Consider the following 20199-nt stretch of genomic DNA (forward strand, 5'->3'; position numbering starts at 1 on the left):
AATAAAAAATAATTTTTTATATCACAAGTCATATTCAAAGCAAGTCATAACATATATAAGTTAAAAACCATAAAACCAAGTGAAACAAAATAATTCAAATTAACTACAACATAATATTTAAGGTAAAACTTATTAAATAATAAATATAATTATATAACTATAATTAAAAAATAAATTTGGGGTTAAAAAAATCATAACAAAATGATATTGTTTGGATTAATTTTTTTTTTTTAAACAATCCCACATGACTAAGAAACATAGAAGAGCATCCCAAAAGTCTAAAGAGTAAAAATATGAGAACAAAACAATCTCACATTGCTAAGAAACATAAAAGCACATCACAACTAACTTCTATAAATAATAGAGATAATTTGGCATTCAAAATCATGGAGCCTTTTGGTGAGCATTGAGTGAACTATTCTTTCTCTTCAATCAAGCTCGAGTTTTAGGATTCAATCGAGCTTCTAATTTTTTTTGAGTTCAAGTTTTAATATTATATTTCGAGTTTGAGTTGAACTTGATAATTTTTAACTTGTGAGTTTGAGTTGAGTTGAGCTTACTTTTAAAGTTTTCAAGTTCGAGTCGAGCTCAGCAATACTCGAGTTTAACTTGGCTCGTTTAACAAACGACATTGTTTGGTTTAATTTTTTAATTAAAAAAACAAAAATTCCTATTTTTCCCTATTTTTTCTAGTTTTCAACCGATCCGATTCGAACGGTTCAGCAGTTCTGACCGATTTACTAATAGCGGTTCAACCGGTTTAAATTAAATCAAACTAAACAATAATTTCTGATTGAACCGGTTAAACCGACCGATTTAATCCGATTTTCAAAACATAGAGCAATGGATAAACATAAAGTACGAAATAAGAGACAACAGAAAGGGCTACAAAGCGGGGCTCTGAAGGAAGGGATGAAACACAGTTACGTCAAACACTGTGACTACGTCGTCATATTCGATGCTGATTTCCACCCCGAACCGGATTTCCTATGGCGAACCGTTCCTTTCCTCCTCCACAAACCTCAACTAGCCTTGGTTCAAGCCAGTTGGAAATTCGGTAATTTTCTCTTACGTTAATTAATTTTTTTTCTTTATTTTTTTAAAATTTAAATGAAAAAAAAAACGTTTTCTTTTTGTTAACTATATTTGGAGTGTGTCGGTGGGTCTAATCTAATAGGGTCGCTGAGCAAAGGTTCGAACACGTGCGTGGTTTATGTCGGTGAGGATATGAACTAACGAGTATATAAAAAGAAGGGTAAACTACTTATTTAGTCAGTCACCTATTTCTGTGATTCTGTTTTAGTCATTCAATTATTATTTTTAAATTATAATTTACCTTTTAATTCCGTTTTGGTCATTTATTGTTAAAAATAAATAGAATTACTGACGTGATAATGTATAATTTTTTAATGATGATATGAAATTATCTTAGGGGTGACATGTCAGTAATACCGTTAATTTTTTTAACGGAAGATAATCAAGACGAAATCAAAATGTAAAATTAAGTATAATTTTGAAAAAAATTACTGGATGATTAAAAAAATCACATGAATAAGTTGATGATTAAATACGTAATTTATATATATATATATATATATATATATATATATATATAAAAGCTGATAAAATTATGTGATCATAAAGAATCCTGCTTATTACCTAAATTCTGATATTTTAGGCCAACAATGGTGGGTTTTCCCCCATTTTTTTAATTGAAATTCATTTTTTGCTAAGTTGGTGTCTGGGAATTCGAACATAGGGCCAGTATGGGTGATTTTCCTGATATATCACCGGTGACCGGTAATATTATCGATCTAACATCGGTCAGACTATATTTTCCGATCTAACATCCTTAACAGTAAAGCGCGCCCCTTGCGCCGCGCTATACGATGATTTGGTGCCACGTAGGGTATAGCGCGCCCCCTTCACCGCGCTATACGGTGAGCTGACGCCAGGTGGGTATAGCGCGACCCCTGCAGCGCGCTATACATGTATATCTGACACGTGGGGTATAGCGCGGTGCAGGGGGCGCGCTATACCCTTAATTACCGACCCATCCTCCCTATAAATACCCCCATCCTCAATCACTTTTATCACGCCAAATTCTCTCAATTTCTCTAAATTTCTCTCAAATACTCTCTTTTTAAGGTATATTTTATAATATTTTTACTATTATGTTTTTACTTTATTTAATATTTTACTAATATAATTCTTTTGCAGATATATAATGGAAGGCAGTCTACTTCGCTCGGATGGAAATCATATATCTCTACATTTTGTTGATACGGTAACATTTTAACGTTTTAATTTAATTTAAATTATTAGTAATATTTAGTTATTTATTTAATGTATGATTATTATATTAATAATTAAATATCTCTACACTTTGCTGATACGGTAATATTTTAACGTTTTAATTTAATTTAAATTATTATTAATAATTAGTTGATTCATTTAATGCATGATTATTATATTAAGAATTAATTTTTGTAAATATTTATTTTTAGGAGAAGGACCGTGTATTAGATCATTTTATTAGGAATCTTAAGTTAGTGATACACAGCCGTGTCTTGCCGTATTTAGTAGAGGCTGGATTCGGTTACATAAGTAGATATCAGGGTCACTGTAAGATAGAGCCAGACCTGATTTCTGCCTTAGTAGAGCGGTGGAGGCCGGAGACCCACACATTCCATCTTCCGTGCCGAGAGTGCACGATCACGCTTGAGGATGTTTGTTGAGTTAATCGAATGACGAAATTGGCCAAGAGGGGGGTGAATTGGCAATAAAAATTTTGTGGAAGCTTTTGCAGAAAATTGAAAGCAATTGCACAGCGATTTACAGTGGTTCGACTTTCTCAAACAAAGTCTACGTCCACTACCTTAGCTATCCACACTAAGGATTTTCCAACAAATTCACTAATTTGTTCTTTCTTTTGAGGCCAAAGAGATAACCTTACAATTCCCTCAAGAGTATACCCCAACTCTTGAGAACACTCTTTTCTCAAAGAGAAGATTACAAATTTGCAAACTTACAAGAAAACCTCACAAGGTAAGATGTTTGCACAATTCTAGAACAAAGAAAAGAACACTCAAAGATGAATACAATTGAGCACAAAAAGTGTTCTTGAAAGCAAAATGAATATTGAATGAAAATGGGCTTGAAATGCTCAAACTTGAGGTTTGATGCTTTCTCTTTGATTCTCTCTTGATTCTAGTTGCTTGATGTTTCTTGTTATTGATCAATGGCTTCTAAGCTTGCTTAAATACACCTTGAATCACTTCTGAACGTTGGGGATAATTAGAGAAGATATTATAGCCGTTTTAGTGTGAAAACATTTAATAAAACAGCTTGGACAGTGGGGGGAATCGGTTCCCTATCATGGGGAATCGGTTCCCTAAGTGTAAAATTCAAATATTTCGACCGTTGAACAGGGGGGAATCGGTACCCCCTTGGGGGGAATCGGTTCCCTCCGAGCATTCTGGAAATCTCGGAGCCAAACCATTCAGGGGGGAATCGGTTCCTCCTATGGGGGGGAATCGGTTCCCTCTGAGTATTCTGGAATTTTTTGGCTTTGAATTGGTTCGAAATACTTTGTAAAATATTTTGAAATTGTTTTATGATTAAAACTTAATTTTACACTTAAGTAAGGATCAAAAATGATTTTTGAAATATTTGGAGTAATGTTTTGATATTCGAAATAGTTATATCGAATATACTTAGAAAATCATTTGGAAAATCTTAAAATCCATTTAACTTAATTTGTTATATCGAAATATTAAAATGTTTCAACAATCTCCCCCTTTTTGATATAACAAAACATTTTAGTAATTTTAAGATTTTTGAAATCAAGTTTTGAAATTAGAAAATTAGAAATTACTAATTACTCCCCCTTACTTTAACACTTATTCTTCTCCCCCTTTTTGTTAAATCAAAAAGACATTGTAAAACAAGGTTTTGTAAATCATTTAGCCAATTGATTTATTAATTATAAGCTTAAGCTGCTAAGATCATAATCAAAAGAGAGGTTAGCCATTAGTTTCATAAATCAATATTCATAAATAATGTGATATGGCAAAATTGGTCATATTGCTAATGATAATGTAAATGATGCAAAAATGAATAAAACACACCAAACATATAAGTTCACACCATTCATATATCCAAAATCCAACAATCCACAAAATCAAACATATCAAAATGTTGAAACAATATTCATTTTGTTCAAAGTTTTAAAGCTAAACATAAAATCAAGCATCCGGATCGGTAGGAGGAAAACGGGCTCGCATGGCGGCCATCTCGTGTGTGAGTTCATTTATACGAGCGTTGGTTGATTCATTGTTTGCACGCATCTCCCGAAGAATCTCTAATTGTTGAGCTCCCATTGTGGATAAATGAGACTCTATAGAGGAAAAACGCGAGTCCATGGTAGCGTATCGGTAATCGAATGTCTCCATAAAGGATTGAAAATATGGAGGCATTTGATGCGTTTGTTGTGCTTGCTCCTCGGGCTGCTCTTCGGGCTGATCAGGTTCTTCTTCAACTTCATCAATATCCCTCATTAATTGTTCAAACTCGGGATCTTCGTCAGCTTCGGGTGGAGCTTGTGAAGAACTAGCTCCCGGAGTAGAAGAACGAACCCATTCACCGGTTTCTTTGTCCTTTACCCATCCCGCTCTCGTTAAGGAAAGAAGATTTATTTGTTTCTTAAGAGGAAAAACGGCATCTAGACCGACTCTAAGCCCAGCTTTGGAAAACAGATTACTCAAAAAGCAACCGTAAACTAGAGATGAACAGTGTTTCTTGTTAGGAACAAGATTTACGGTTTCAACAATTTCAGCAAAAATAATCTGAGGTAGGTTAATTTTAATACGGTTTTCAAAACAATGTAACCACCAAAGATCCAAAGCTCTAAGAGTAGAATAACGACCTCCGGATGGTCGAAACCACCAAGAAATCATTAGATGAAGAAAACGCTCATGTAGGTCTAAGACACTCGCACTATCCCTTCTTTTATAACGAGAACCTAAGATTTGTTTTTCATTCGAAATACCATCATTATCTAATCCAAAAGTATTGGCTATATATGCCGGGTCAATATATAAGAATTGTCCTAGAAGGTAGGAACGAATTCCTATGGTTTCGGTTTCAGCTTGGTTTTTAACACATACGGCATTAGAGTAGAATATACGAACAAGTTGATGGTAAACGATGGGTTCAAGATCAAATAGTTTATCAAATTTCCATTCTTGTAAAATGGGAAGATATTTAAAATTGATAGCTAACATAGCTTGACGAGAAGGAATACGTTCTTCCCGGATTTTGTAAGAATCGAAATACTGATAATACCAATATCGGTGATTTCTAGACCCAGGATGATTGAAACACGAATTTTGGATAGTCAAGTTAGGATCAGTGGGATTGGGATTAGAAATTGGAATAGAAGGAGGATTTTGAGGTGGATTTGGTTGACGACTAGAACGACTAGATGAAGACCTAGGACGTTTAGGATTTGACATGGTGAAGAAAATCGGAATAGATATAATAACCTGCAATTTTAAAACAAGTGTATGCAATTCAATTAATCCCAAAACTCAAATGAGTCCTCAATATTTCAAGATTCTCTAAAACAATCCTAATGGGCAAAGTTTTTGAAAAACTTTTGAAAAATATGGTTTTGAGAAACAATATATGTATAGTTTTTCATAATAACAATATAATTTGATCAAAACACAATAATTTGAAAAATAACATTTTTTTTTTTATTTCGAAAATTTTAAAAAATTTGAAAAATTCTTGTGTTTTTGATGAAATTAGTTGTAACATCTAGTTTCTAATCACTAAATAATCAATGCCCGATCACTATTTCAACCTAGAACTAATTGAAACTAATCCTATGTTCAAAAATAATGAAATAAAGAGTTTAGAAAAATTTACCTTGAAATATGAAGATTGAGGGGATTTAGATGTTGTTTGCACGATTTTAATGATTCCAACAGGTTTGGAAGATGATTTATGAAGCAAAATCCGATTATTATCGTTGATTTGAGGCAAAAATGGAGATTTGAGGGGTTTAGAGAGTGAGAACGGCGGAGAGAGAGAGAGGAAGAGGGTTTTTGGAGAGTTTAGGTTATTCTGTCCGATTTTAGCAGAACCCCAGGGGGGTATCGATTCCCCTGTGGGGGGAATCGGTTCCCCTTCAAAGGGGGAATCGGTTCCCTCAGGGGGGGATCGATTCCCTCTGCACAAAAATGCTAAAATCCGAATTTTTAAGCACAAAATGCTAAATTAATCTTTTCTAGTGGTATTGGCAACTCATATATCAAACTTTAATTATGTTCAAATAATTAAATTAATCTTTAATTGATTTTTGAACATAAAATTAATTTTCATTAAGAATCACAAACTCCCCCTAACTAATAGCAAGAATGCAATCAAAAAATATAAGCATTTTTCAAGATTTATTAAAAGTGCTAAAATTATTTTAAACACTAAGTGAAGATAGATTGGTCAAACCTAATTCTCTCCTAAGTGTCCAAAATCTTTCCTTGTCTAAGGGTTTTGTAAAGATATCCGCTAATTGGTGCAAAGTATCAACAAATTCTAGAACTACATCTTCCTTAGTGACATGGTCTCTAATGAAGTGATGTCTTATTTCAATGTGCTTAGTTCTAGAGTGTTGGATGGGATTTTTAGTGAGACAAATAGCACTAGTATTGTCACACTTGATAGGAATAGTACCTACTTCAATTCCATAATCAAAAAGTTGTTGTTTCATCCATAAAACTTGTGCACAGCAACTACCGGCTGAAATGTATTCCGCTTCAGTGGTAGATAATGCAACACAATTTTGTTTCTTTGAAAACCAAGAAATCAGCATATTTCCAAGGAATTGGCAAGTACCGGAGGTGCTTTTCCTATCTAATTTGCATCCTCCATAATCCGCATCAGAAAAAGCATGCAAGCTAAAGCTAGAGTCTCTAGGATACCAAAGTCCTAAACTAGGAGTGTCCTTAAGGTATCTAAAGATTCTCTTAACAGCTAGTAAATGTGATTCCTTAGGACATGATTGAAATCTAGCACATAAGCAAACACTAAACATAATGTCCGGTCTACTTGCAGTTAGATAAAGCAAAGAGCCAATCATTGACCTATATAATTTAACATCTACACATTTACCTCCTTCATCTAAGTCAAGCTTTGTTGAAGAGCTCATTGGAGTGTTATGAGGTTTCCCATTTTCCAGTCCAAACTTCTTGAGCATATCTTTGACGTACTTAGCTTGATTAATGAAGATGCCATCTTTTCTTTGCTTGATTTGGAGTCCCAAGAAAAATGAGAGCTCCCCCATCATGCTCATCTCAAACTCACTTTGCATTAGCTTAGAAAATTCTTGGCAAAGAACATCATTAGTAGAACCAAATATTATATCATCAACATAAATTTGAACTACTAATAAATCTTTACCTTTTCTTTTTAAAAACAATGTAGTGTCAACCTTTCCTTTTAAAAAATCTTTTTCAATTAAAAAATTTGACAATCTTTCATACCAAGCTCTAGGAGCTTGTTTTAAACCATAAAGAGCTTTTGTCAATTTTAAAACATGATCCGGAAAATTTGAATCTTCAAAACCTGGAGGTTGTTCCACGTACACTTCTTCTTTTATAAAACCATTTAAAAATGCACTTTTAACATCCATTTGATATAATTTAAATTCATTGAAACATGCAAATGCTAATAACATTCTAATTGCTTCCATCCTAGCTACGGGAGCGTATGTTTCATCATAGTCTATGCCTTCTTCTTGAGTATAGCCTTGAGCAACAAGTCTAGCCTTGTTCCTCACTATATTACCACTTTCATCAAGTTTATTTCTAAAAACCCATCTAGTACCTACAGTAGATTTATCACTAGGCCTTTCAACTAATGTCCATACTTTACTTCTCTCAAATTGATTTAATTCTTCTTGCATAGCCATAATCCAATGTTCATCTTTTAATGCTTCTTTGATGTTCTTAGGCTCTATGCATGAAATAAATGCAACATAATTACAGATATTTCTAAGAGAAGATCGAGTAGTTACCCCTTTTGATGGATCACCTATAATTTCACCATCTTTGACATAGTTGTACTCTCTTGGAAAAGATACTTCCCTTTCTTCAATGGTTGGATTTTCGAGGGGATCATGAGTTTCCTCATCTTTTGTTTCTTCCTTTGATGATGATTCTCCAACGTCATATCTAACGTCATTTGCTTGTACAATACCTACATCATCATTAACAGAAGAATCCTTCCTCGGAAGGGGATTATCATCGAAAACAACATGTATAGACTCTTCTACAACTAAAGTTCTTTTATTAAATACACGATAAGCTTTAGAGTTTAAGGAATAACCCAGAAAAATTCCTTCATCACTTTTAGCATCAAATTTACCAAGATTTTCTTTACCGTTGTTTAAAACAAAACATTTACATCCAAAAGGATGAAAATAGCTAATGTTAGGCTTTTTATTTTTGAGAATTTCATATGGAGTTTTCTTTAAAATTGGCCTAATCATTACTCGATTTATAACATAACAAGCGGTATTTGTGGCTTCCGCCCAAAAATATTTTGGCAAATTATTTTCACAAAGCATGGTTCTAGCCATTTCTTCTAAAGTTCGATTTTTCCTCTCAACAACTCCATTTTGTTGAGGGGTTCTAGGTGCTGAAAAATTGTGGCTAATACCATTAGAATTACAAAACTCAATAAATCCAAGATTTTCAAATTCAGTTCCATGATCACTTCTAACACTAGTGATAGAGTAACCTTTTTCATTTTGGATTATTTTTGAAAATGTGATGAAATTTTCTAATGCTTCATCTTTAGTACTTAAGAATAGAACCCAAGTGTATCTAGAATAGTCATCTACCAAGACAAATGCATATTGTTTTCCTCCCAAGCTAGTAGTTCTAGTTGGCCCAAAAAGATCTAAATGGATCAATTGTAATACTCTACTAGTTGATACATCATTAATAGATTTAAAAGAAACTCGTTTTTGTTTTCCTTTAGCACAAGCATCACAGATTTTATCATTATCAAATTTAAGCTTAGGCAACCCTCGAACTAAATCACCTTGAATTAGCCGTTGCAAAACACTCATACTAGCATGACCTAGTCTCCTATGCCATAACCAACTATCATGCTCATCCTTAGCAACTAGGCATAAATTAGTCATATCAATAGAATCTAAATGCACCATGTAAATGTTTCCTATTCTATGACCAACAAGCATAATCCGATTAGATGCAATGTCAATGACTTTACAACCATTAATTTCAAATAAGACATTGAATCCTTTATCGCATAATTGACTAATACTCAATAGATTATGCTTTAATCCATTCACATATAAAACATTTTTAATTTGTATGGAAGAGGTATTACCTATTGTACCAATACCTTCAATGTGACCTTTTGAATTGTCTCCAAAAGTCACTTCTCCTCCATTTTTGGCGTTAAGCTCAATGAACCGGCTTTTGTCTCCGGTCATATGTCTTGAGCATCCACTATCAAGGTACCATGAGTTTGAATTTGTTTCCCGTGCCTTGTAGCAATGCTCCTTTCCCTACAAACATAGATTAATTTTTGATTTTTGGTACCCAAATTCTTTTGGGTCCATATTCATTAGTTTCCAAAATCCTAGTTCCCTTAGGTATCCATTTTGTAGGATATCTTTATCTTTAGTAGTAATGAGTCCTTTAGGAACCCATATACTTCTAAATATTTTACCATTTAAGGTTCGTTGAGGATTTCTATGATTGTAGTTTCTAAAATCTTTTCTAACAAAGTTGGATTTTGAATTTTCTCCTTTTTCAAAACGTTTTGTTCCAACTTTTTCAAAAGAGATTTTAAGATCATCAATTTTCTTTTGATGATCATCATTGACCTTTGAAAGTAAATTTTGCAAATCTAAATTTTTCTTTTCAAACTCTTCTAGTTTGATTTGCAAATCTTTACTTTTACTTTCAAGATCATTGTTGGTTTTGGATATGAGTTTATTTTCATTTTTCAATTTTGAAACATCATTTTTATATTTTAAAAATAATTTCTCATAATCCGAAGCCAACCCATTATATTCCTCTAATAGCTCATCATAAGATAAATCATCAAAATCAGATGAGTTAGAGGTTACCTTAGAATCTTCCCCGAATGCCATCAAGCACAAGTTTGCTACTTCTTGTTCCTCTTCATCGGAACCTTCTTCATCGCTCCATGTAGCCACATGAGCCTTGTGCTTATTCTTTGATTGACCCTTTTTCTTCAATTGTGGGCAATCATATTTGACATGCCCCGGCTTTTTGCATTCATAGCAAATGATTGGGTCCTTCTCTTTTGATTCATTTTTGAGGCCTTCGTTTCGTTTGAATTTTCTTCCTTGGTAAGGTCTCATCATTTTTCTGAACCGTTTGGCAAACAATGCCATTTCCTCGTCATCATCATCATTAGAATCACTCTCATCTTTTGTGGATTTGAGAGCAACTCCAATGTTTTTCTTCTTCTCCTTCTCCTTTGGTGTCTCTTCAACTTTATCAAGGTCCACCTCATCTTCAAGCATCATCTCATGAGTGAGGAGTGAACCGATAAGTTCTTCAAGAGTTAAAGACGATAGGTCCTTAGACTCGATGATTGCCGTCTTCTTTGATTGCCATGATTTTGGGAGGGAGTAGACTAACTTCCTCACAAGCTTTTCATTTGAGATGATCTCTCCATATGATTTGAGACCATTGACAATCGTTGAAAATCTATCCGTCATAGCTTTGATGTCTTCATTTGGTTTCATCCTGAAATTTTCATAGCTATGCGTTAGAATACTAATTTTTGATTTCTTTACCTCATCTGTACCTTCATGTGTGACTTGAAGTTTGTCCCATATTTCTTTGGCGGTTGTACACGATGAAACTCTTCCGTATTCATCTGGTCCAAGAGCACAAAAAATAATATGGATGGCTTTGGAGTTGAGCTGGAACATTCTTGTCTCTCCTTCACTCCACAACCTTGGATGAGTGAGAGGTTTGATGTATCCTTCTTCTACAGCATTCCATGCTCCCATGTCACTTGCTTGAATGAAGTACATCATTCTATTCTTCCAATAGGCATAGTTAGCTCCATTGAAGAAAGGAGGCTTGTTGACGGGCATCGAATCAAGACCGGAGTCGAAGTTTGAAGTGGAGGCCATTGATGACTTTGTAATCGATGTAACTCTTCCCGGATCGACTCAAGAGGCGATTAAACCTTCAAATGAGTTAGGCTCTGATGCCAATTGTTGAGTTAATCGAATGACGAAATTGGCCAAGAGGGGGGTGAATTGGCAATAAAAATTTTGTGGAAGCTTTTGCAGAAAATTGAAAGCAATTGCACAGCGATTTACAGTGGTTCGACTTTCTCAAACAAAGTCTACGTCCACTACCTTAGCTATCCACACTAAGGATTTTCCAACAAATTCACTAATTTGTTCTTTCTTTTGAGGCCAAAGAGATAACCTTACAATTCCCTCAAGAGTATACCCCAACTCTTGAGAACACTCTTTTCTCAAAGAGAAGATTACAAATTTGCAAACTTACAAGAAAACCTCACAAGGTAAGATGTTTGCACAATTCTAGAACAAAGAAAAGAACACTCAAAGATGAATACAATTGAGCACAAAAAGTGTTCTTGAAAGCAAAATGAATATTGAATGAAAATGGGCTTGAAATGCTCAAACTTGAGGTTTGATGCTTTCTCTTTGATTCTCTCTTGATTCTAGTTGCTTGATGTTTCTTGTTATTGATCAATGGCTTCTAAGCTTGCTTAAATACACCTTGAATCACTTCTGAACGTTGGGGATAATTAGAGAAGATATTATAGCCGTTTTAGTGTGAAAACATTTAATAAAACAGCTTGGACAGTGGGGGGAATCGGTTCCCTATCATGGGGAATCGGTTCCCTAAGTGTAAAATTCAAATATTTCGACCGTTGAACAGGGGGGAATCGGTACCCCCTTGGGGGGAATCGGTTCCCTCCGAGCATTCTGGAAATCTCGGAGCCAAACCATTCAGGGGGGAATCGGTTCCTCCTATGGGGGGGAATCGGTTCCCTCTGAGTATTCTGGAATTTTTTGGCTTTGAATTGGTTCGAAATACTTTGTAAAATATTTTGAAATTGTTTTATGATTAAAACTTAATTTTACACTTAAGTAAGGATCAAAAATGATTTTTGAAATATTTGGAGTAATGTTTTGATATTCGAAATAGTTATATCGAATATACTTAGAAAATCATTTGGAAAATCTTAAAATCCATTTAACTTAATTTGTTATATCGAAATATTAAAATGTTTCAACAATGTTTCTATGCACCTGGGGCTTCCAGTGGATGGAGATGTGATATCGGGGATAGCTTCCGGTTCTTGGATTGCTTTGTGTCGGGATAGTCTAGGACGTGTCCCGGAAAATTTTATCGAAGGTAGGATACCGTTAAATTGGTTAGATGCCAATTTTCGGGAGTTGAGCGCAGACGCCTCTAAGGATGAGGTTAAGATGTATGCACTGGCATGCATACTACAGCTGATAGGAGGGTTGCTGATACCGGATAAATCGCGCAACCTAGTTCACTGTATATGGTTGCGACATCTTAGCGACTTTCGTCTCGCTGGATCATTCAGTTGGGGCTCGGTAGTTTTGGCTTTGCTGTACAGGGAGATGTGTGGAGCCACTGACTATAGGCGTAATGCTATCGGCAGATGTCTCATGCTGCTGTAGTCTTGGGCATGATATCGATTGCCTTTTTATGTCCCGTTGTGAAGAACCCATTCGTATTTCCACTACTTCTGAGGTAATTATAAAATTGATTTTGTATATTAATAATTTTATACAGCGTATAACAAATTTTTTTCCTTGAATAGGTGGTCTACTGATAGGAAAAATCATCAGGAGCTACCTGATGATTTAGAAAAGAGTAGGGTGCTAATCGATCAGAAGGCTGGCACACAGGTATGAATTTTAATGTTTAAAAATCGATTTTAGATTATAGTTATATAATTAGATTATTATTTTGATAAAAATTATATATTATTTGTTTTAGTTTGAATGGGTGTCATATTCTACTGATGATGTGAGGGCAGTGATCCCACCTGAGTTGAGGGGTCAATTAGATGTTTGGATGGCGATGGTCTCTCTGATCTGTTATGCGACCGTCGAGTGGCACTCTACTGATCGCGTGCTCCGGCAGTTTGGTTGTTTTCAACCAATTCCGGAAGCACCTCGCAATATGGACGATTTGCATAGCTAAGATAGATGCGGCAAGACAGATACAGATTGGTTGGTGAGGCATCATGGGTGGGTCGTGTTGTGGGAGGATCGACATCGGCGCCTTCCACATAGAGAGCCCATTTTTACTGACTTCTTGATGTATGTTGAGGATTATTATGAGTGGTTCAACAGTAACGGGAAACCGTTTCTACTTCCCGAGGATGCACGAGGGCAGACATTTCCACGACGTCGACAGAGACGTTCACCGACACAACACCATCATCCCCCGACTCGTGGACGGAGAGCAGGTGCTTCCGGTTCATCCTCAGCTGCACAAGCAGGACCTTCCTATCAGCCACCGTAACCATATATGATGATGTCATCGCCTTTTCATTACCAGATGTCGCTGCCTTCACTTGGTTTTATGATCCCGCCACCGCCACCGTCACAGATGACCCCTCCTGGAGGCTATTATGGGTCTATGTTTGCAGATCTGACATGGGGTTCATATACTGGATATTTGGCAGGTTCAGCCTCATCACCCATGGCCGCAGCACAGACACCGCCTCCTGTACAGTTTTCACACTCAGCGATGTCTGGGTTTTATGAGTTTTCCCAGTTTTCGCAGGCCGGTGGGATAGTCAGTCATACACCTCCAGGGTCCTTATTCTACGGAGGTGCTTCATCGTCATCAGCTCCTCATGTACCTGCGCAAGACGACGACGACGACGATGGTGATGATGATGACAACGAGGAGTCAAAACCAGTGATACGAAGAAATCTTCCTCGAGATCGACAGCCACCGCCCTGCGGAACACATTCGCGTCTCATGCATCGATAGATTTTGTTTTTAATTATATTTGTATTTACTTTATTTTGGTAAATTGTAATTTTTTTATTATTTCTCATTTAATACTTACTTTATTTTGTTAAATTTGTTGGACTTTTTTAATGTATTTCAGTTCATTTTTTTATTACCATTTAATATCAGTTATTGTAATTTGGTTATCATTTACCATTTAATACTTATTGTTATTAGTTTGTTAAAATTTAATGATTGTGTTTGTTTTTTTAATCTTCAACGGTGATTATCAAATCACATTAACTTGAAGTAAATGCAAATTAAAGTAGAATAATTATTATTTGATGATAAAATACATCATTTCCTCATCAATTGTTACTTGATGACAACAGAAGTGGACAAGTTTTTCTAGTGTGTCCTGGGTTTCTACAATGCCCACATCTTCTGTCTTGTCTAGATCTTTCTCTAATATCCATATCGCAATGAATTCGATTGGATTTTGGACGACCACTCTCCCTCAATAAACTCGGATTTGGTACAATCGGAAGCCAATCTTGAACCTCATCAAGGTCTTCTTCATTACCTATGGGGGGAAACTCAAATTCGTATACCTTAAAAACTTCAGATAGTAGGTATACGGGATCCACAAAATGGTTATAGTCTTGACGTGTATGCGAGCAAGCTGCTATCACATGAGAGCATGGATACTTCAGAGCTTTAAAAAACCCGCAGTCGCACTTTCTGTCCCTTAGATTTACTCTTAACGGCACAGCTTCAATCCCTTGAAGAGGTCGCGGTAACTCTGTGACACGAAACATTTCATGCCTTCTAGAGAAGCTTGTTACAGACATTCCATTTGATGCAGCAATTTTTTTCTGTAGATCTGCAACTAATTTAGGGTGATAGACATGACCGCCTTGTATCCAGATTTGAGCTTGTCCCCCGAGCTTCGCAAAAAGCGCCCCCAAACGAAAATATGTAGTCTTTACCAAAGCCGCTACTGGTAAGTGATGTGCACCCTTTAAGGTTGAATTGATTGCCTCTGCCAAGTTGGTCGTCATGTGTCCATATCGATATCCACCATCATATGCGTTCGTCCACATTTCTTTATCGATGAGGCTGATGTAATCATATCCTTCCTCGTTCTTCACCCTTAACTCTTGAAACATTGATTCAAACGTTCGAGGAAGTAGTTCGTAACCTGATCAAAAAAATATATAACTTACTTACTTGCTGTCTTTGCAAAATTAAAACGATCAAAAGAAAACAAACTTGCTAAGTTTCACTTACCTATACGCACAATTAATTGACGCTCATCATTCTTCTTGTAACTTCCATGGTAGTTCGTGGCAATGTGTCGAAGACAATACCTATGTTGGACAAAGGGTGGTTGCCACATTGGACCCAAAGACTCCATTGCTGCTTTGATCCCAGCTCCGCGATCTGAAATGACACAGATGTTTTCCCTCGTGATAACATGTGCCCGTAAATTTCGGAGGAAAAAGCCCAAGAAGTTGTATCTTCTCCTTCGACAATAGCAAAAGCAACTGGAAGAATGTTGCGATTGCCATCTTGGACAACTGCCAATAATAAAACTTGCTTGTATTTTCCATACAAGAAAGTCCTATCGATCTGGACCACAGGCTTGCAGTATTTGACAGCATTAACGCACTGTGGGTAACTCCAAAAAACCCGGTAGAATTGGCATCGATCGCGAAGAACTCGATCATTATGGTATGCATAGGAGGTTTCGAAGTCCACAATTGTCCCAGGATTCAACGTTCGCACCAGCCTAAACCAACCTGGAAGTTCGTTGTAAGATGCATCCCATTCGCCATGAAGTTTGACAATGGCATTTTGTTTTGCCAACCAAGCTTTTTTATAGGAGACAGTGTACTCATACTGCGATTGTATAGCTGAAATCAACACTGCAACAGCTATATGAGAGCTTGATTTGACCATGGGCATGATGGCTTGGCATATCACTTCAGATTCTAAGTTCGGATGATCTTGGTTGACCCCTCCAGCACAACATGTGTGAGGACCGTTGTATACTGTTAGTACTCATCTGTTGTTTTTCCTCTTCCTCTTCGATACGCGAACCATCCAATTGCATCCATTTTCGCTTTGGGCACAGTAGCATACATATTTTTCGGTCGTGGAGCGATCTACTCTGGACTGAACAGAATTACGGATATTGTAATATTTGATAGCCATCATCGCTTCTTCTTTGCTTGAAAACTTCATGCCTAAAGATAACTCACCATTATTTATTGATGAGTAATACCCATAATCACCGAGATGAGGCATATCTGCAAATTCTGGCCCGTACATTGCACCATAATCAGCTTAATACATGTGTGCAGGAGGGTCAGTTTGTGCCACATTTCCTGGAACTTCATCATCATCGGAGTTGAATTGCGGTGATTCTGGGTCAATGAATAGTCCAGTCTCAGCACTATCCGCACCAGGCTCACGAAGCGGTTCTTCTGGTGGAGATGATGGTTCCTCCATGCTCTCCACATTTAGGTCGAAGAACCTACTACTTGCACGCCTTCCCCTTGAACTGGAAGGCATATTGACATTGAGATCAAAAAAGCTCGCAGTCGAATGCCTCCCCTTAGAGCTTGAAGCCATCGCGTCAAATGGAAACTGCACAGATGGTTGCGTCGATGGCATCTCCATATTAAGGTCAAAGGGATTTGCAGATGAATGCCTTCCCCTTGAACTAGACGCGATGTTGCCATACGGATTGTTCGTCGACCTACCTCGGTACATATCGTAAGGAGTTGCGGATGAATGTCTCCCCATTATGGCATTAAAATCATTACACATTACTGTCGACGGGCTGTCAACTTGTTCAGTCAGCCCATAATAGGAGCTTAATGATTAACCTCGAACAGCACGCACTTGAACAAAATATGCATACATCTCAATACCGGCGTCTGAATAATTACTTTGAGCTTCAACCATCATTTCAACATCATCATTGTTCGAAAGTTCGAACGCTGTATAAGTTAATGGCAACAATGATGTTGGAAATCTATACTGCAACAACGACACTCTTCTACTACTTCCAACATGAATCTTCATCGAAATCTTCGTTATCAGCTCCTCAAGAGTTATGTTTCTCTTGAATGATATTTTAACACGCTCATTTGATACGAAAACAATGCCGGGTTTCATCTTCTTGAATTTCACCATCATAATAAACAATAGCTGAAAGTCGCGCCATTATTTGAGTTTAAAAGTGATGCACTATTATATCTGCAAAAACAATAAATGAAACAAACCTGATTTAATAAATTATATATGAACGAACATATAACACAATAAAATTTTTACACATCAACATAAATAAATTAAATAATATAATTTAATATTATTACCTGCACCGCAAAACTATTTCGACGTATGCTCCCGCTTTACAATTTTACAAACACAAAAATTAATTGAAAATAATTAGTATAATATTTTTTTCAAATAATCATAATAAACAATAAATATAATAAAAAATTATAACAAAATTATCTTATAACGAAAAATCGCACGAACTTCTAAATAAAATATGAGAAGATTGCCAGAATTATTGACTCGTTGACGGAATTGTTGTATTAATTTATAAGTTGAGATGAGAGATGTGAGAAATTAACCGGCAGAGAATGGTATTTATAGCGATGAAAGTTATACAAAACGTGGTACCTGCCCCGCGCTATATAAAATTATGTCAAGAGTAAAGGTATGTCGCGGTACCTGCCTCGCGCTATATAAAATTATGCAGTAAAGGTATAACGCGATACCTGATCCGCGCTATACCCCTACGTGGCGTATAGCGCGCTTCAGGGGCCGCGCTATACCCACGTGGCGCCAGCTCACCGTATAGCGCGGTGCAGGGGGCGCGCTATACCTCACGTGGCGCCAAATCATCGTATAGCGCGGTGCAGGGGGCGCGCTTTACTGCTAAGGGTGTTAGATCAGGAAATATAGTCTGACCGGTGTTAGATCGATAATATTACCGATCACCGATGATATATATCGAGAAAATCGCCAGTCTTATGAGTTAATCTGACAAGTTTTATCTCGAACAAAAGGAGGCCTAAACTCAATAAAAATGGACCCAAAATGTGTGCTAATTAATCTGGAATTCACTTTTTAGTTGTAAAAAGACTGCCAAGAGAGTCCCATGGTATCCTTCACTGCCCTTTGGGAGGGCATATTTTGGGCTTAAAAAAATCTAGTGCCTTGTATGTATGTCATCTTAGTCTTGTCTCATATACCCTGCAAGCTGCATGTGCTAGCTTTGTAAAGTGGTGGACCTTCAACAACTCATTATCCATGGTAGATTGACCGACATTTTCATTTTTGATTTCCCTCTTTATTTTCTTGATTTGCTTCATTAAATGACAGCTAAGGGCGATAGCTTTCTTGTTTACATGATTTACAGTGAATTCTGATGAGTGCTTGATGACAAGAATGCAAGAAATGTCATTGGATTACCATTTCACTGTGGAACAAGAAGTGGGGTCTTCCACCTATGCCTTCTTTGGCTTCAATGATACTGCTGGAGTGTGGAGAATTGCTGCTTTGAATGAAGCCGGAGGATGGAAAGATCGAACCACCGTCGAGGATATGGATTTGGCCGTTCGAGCAAGTCTCAAGGGCTGGAAATTCCTCTACCTCGGAAATCTTAAGGTATTGTCGTCCGGCGATCAGTGACGTGTGTTAATAGTATTTGTTATGTAGGTGAAAAATGAATTGCCGAGTACCTTGAAAGCTTACCGATATCAACAGCACATATGGTCTTGTGGTCCAGCTAACCTTTTCAGGAAAATGGTCATTGAGATCATAAAGAACAACGTTAGTTAAACGTAAACCGATTCGTAAAACGAGTTATGAACACTCAAAATCCGTTGAATCGGTCCTTGATTGTTTGTAAACATTTTATTGCAGAAAGTTTCGACATGGAAAAAAGTACACGTAATTTACAGCTTCTTTGTTGTTAGAAAGCTTGTTGCACATATTGTTACATTCATTTTCTACTGCGTTGTTTTACCTGCAACTGTACTTGTCCCCGAAGTCGAAGTCCCGAAGTGGGGGGCCGTTTATATTCCTTCTATAATTACCCTTCTGAATGCTGTTGGAACTCCAAGGTTACTCGAAATCGAATTTCAAGTTCATCTGTTGCAATGGGTCGGTTGAGTTCGAATATCTGTAACCAATGTACTATGTTTCTGCTTTTGCTTATAAATTTGTTTATGTTGATCTGTTCAGGTCACTTCACTTGCTGGTTTTCTGGATCCTCTTCGAAATGTCATGTCATTACATCGAACTAAGGCTACCTTCATTGGTCTGTTGGAGGCCGGTAGAGTAAACGAATGGATAGTCACTGAGAAACTCGGAGATGCTCTCAAGGCTAAAGCAACAGCCGTAAAAGCACCCTGAAAACCTTGTTTTCGGTTTGGGGAAAGGTAAAGGCTATCAAATTGAATCTGCTGTTTTCCATTCGATGTTTTTACGCTTAAAAGTTTGATTACTGGCAGACTCCACGTCTTGGAGCTTATCGTCAGAGCTTTCCTCTTCTTCTGCGGCTGCTACGACGTTGTGTTTGGTAAAACCATTACTTCATATACCTTTATGCACAAGCAATCGCCTTTTTCATGGTGGGGTTCGGATATGTTGGCACCGTTATCCCCAACTCATAATGCGACTCCCTAACATAGTCTGTATTGTTGGAAGCGTAGGTGAGCTCTTGATAATTTATAACTCGAACTATTATTAATACGAAGCAAAATATGATACAATGACGTTACCCCAATATTACAATACTACAACACTACAATACTAGCTGAGGCTAGTTTACAAACACAACCTCGCTATTCTAAGCTTTGCTAAGCTTTACTCAATTCTCTCTAGCTTTTCTAAGCTTTCACTCATTCTTATTTTTTCTCACTTTCACTTATTTTTTTATATACATTTCATACATCACATATATATAATAGTGTTTAACCGACTAAGTTGTCGCCTCAAACTTTCCTTCACAACTAAGCATTTCATTTGTTTCTTTCACCTTTCTTATCTACGTATATGTTGCTTCCTTCATGCACATTAATTTGTGATGCTTTAATTATATTCG

General features: G+C 36.6%; 1 pseudogene; it reads left to right on the forward strand.

Annotated features, from left to right (window-relative positions):
* Positions 1 to 853: 853 nt before the first annotated feature.
* On the forward strand, positions 854 to 19768 carry LOC120154322 (annotated as a pseudogene).
* The last annotated feature ends 431 nt before the right edge of the window (positions 19769 to 20199 follow it).

Source organism: Hibiscus syriacus, unplaced genomic scaffold (genome assembly GCF_006381635.1).
Source record: "Hibiscus syriacus cultivar Baekdansim isolate YM2019G1 unplaced genomic scaffold, ASM638163v2 tig00002840_pilon, whole genome shotgun sequence".
Lineage (NCBI taxonomy): Eukaryota > Viridiplantae > Streptophyta > Magnoliopsida > Malvales > Malvaceae > Hibiscus > Hibiscus syriacus.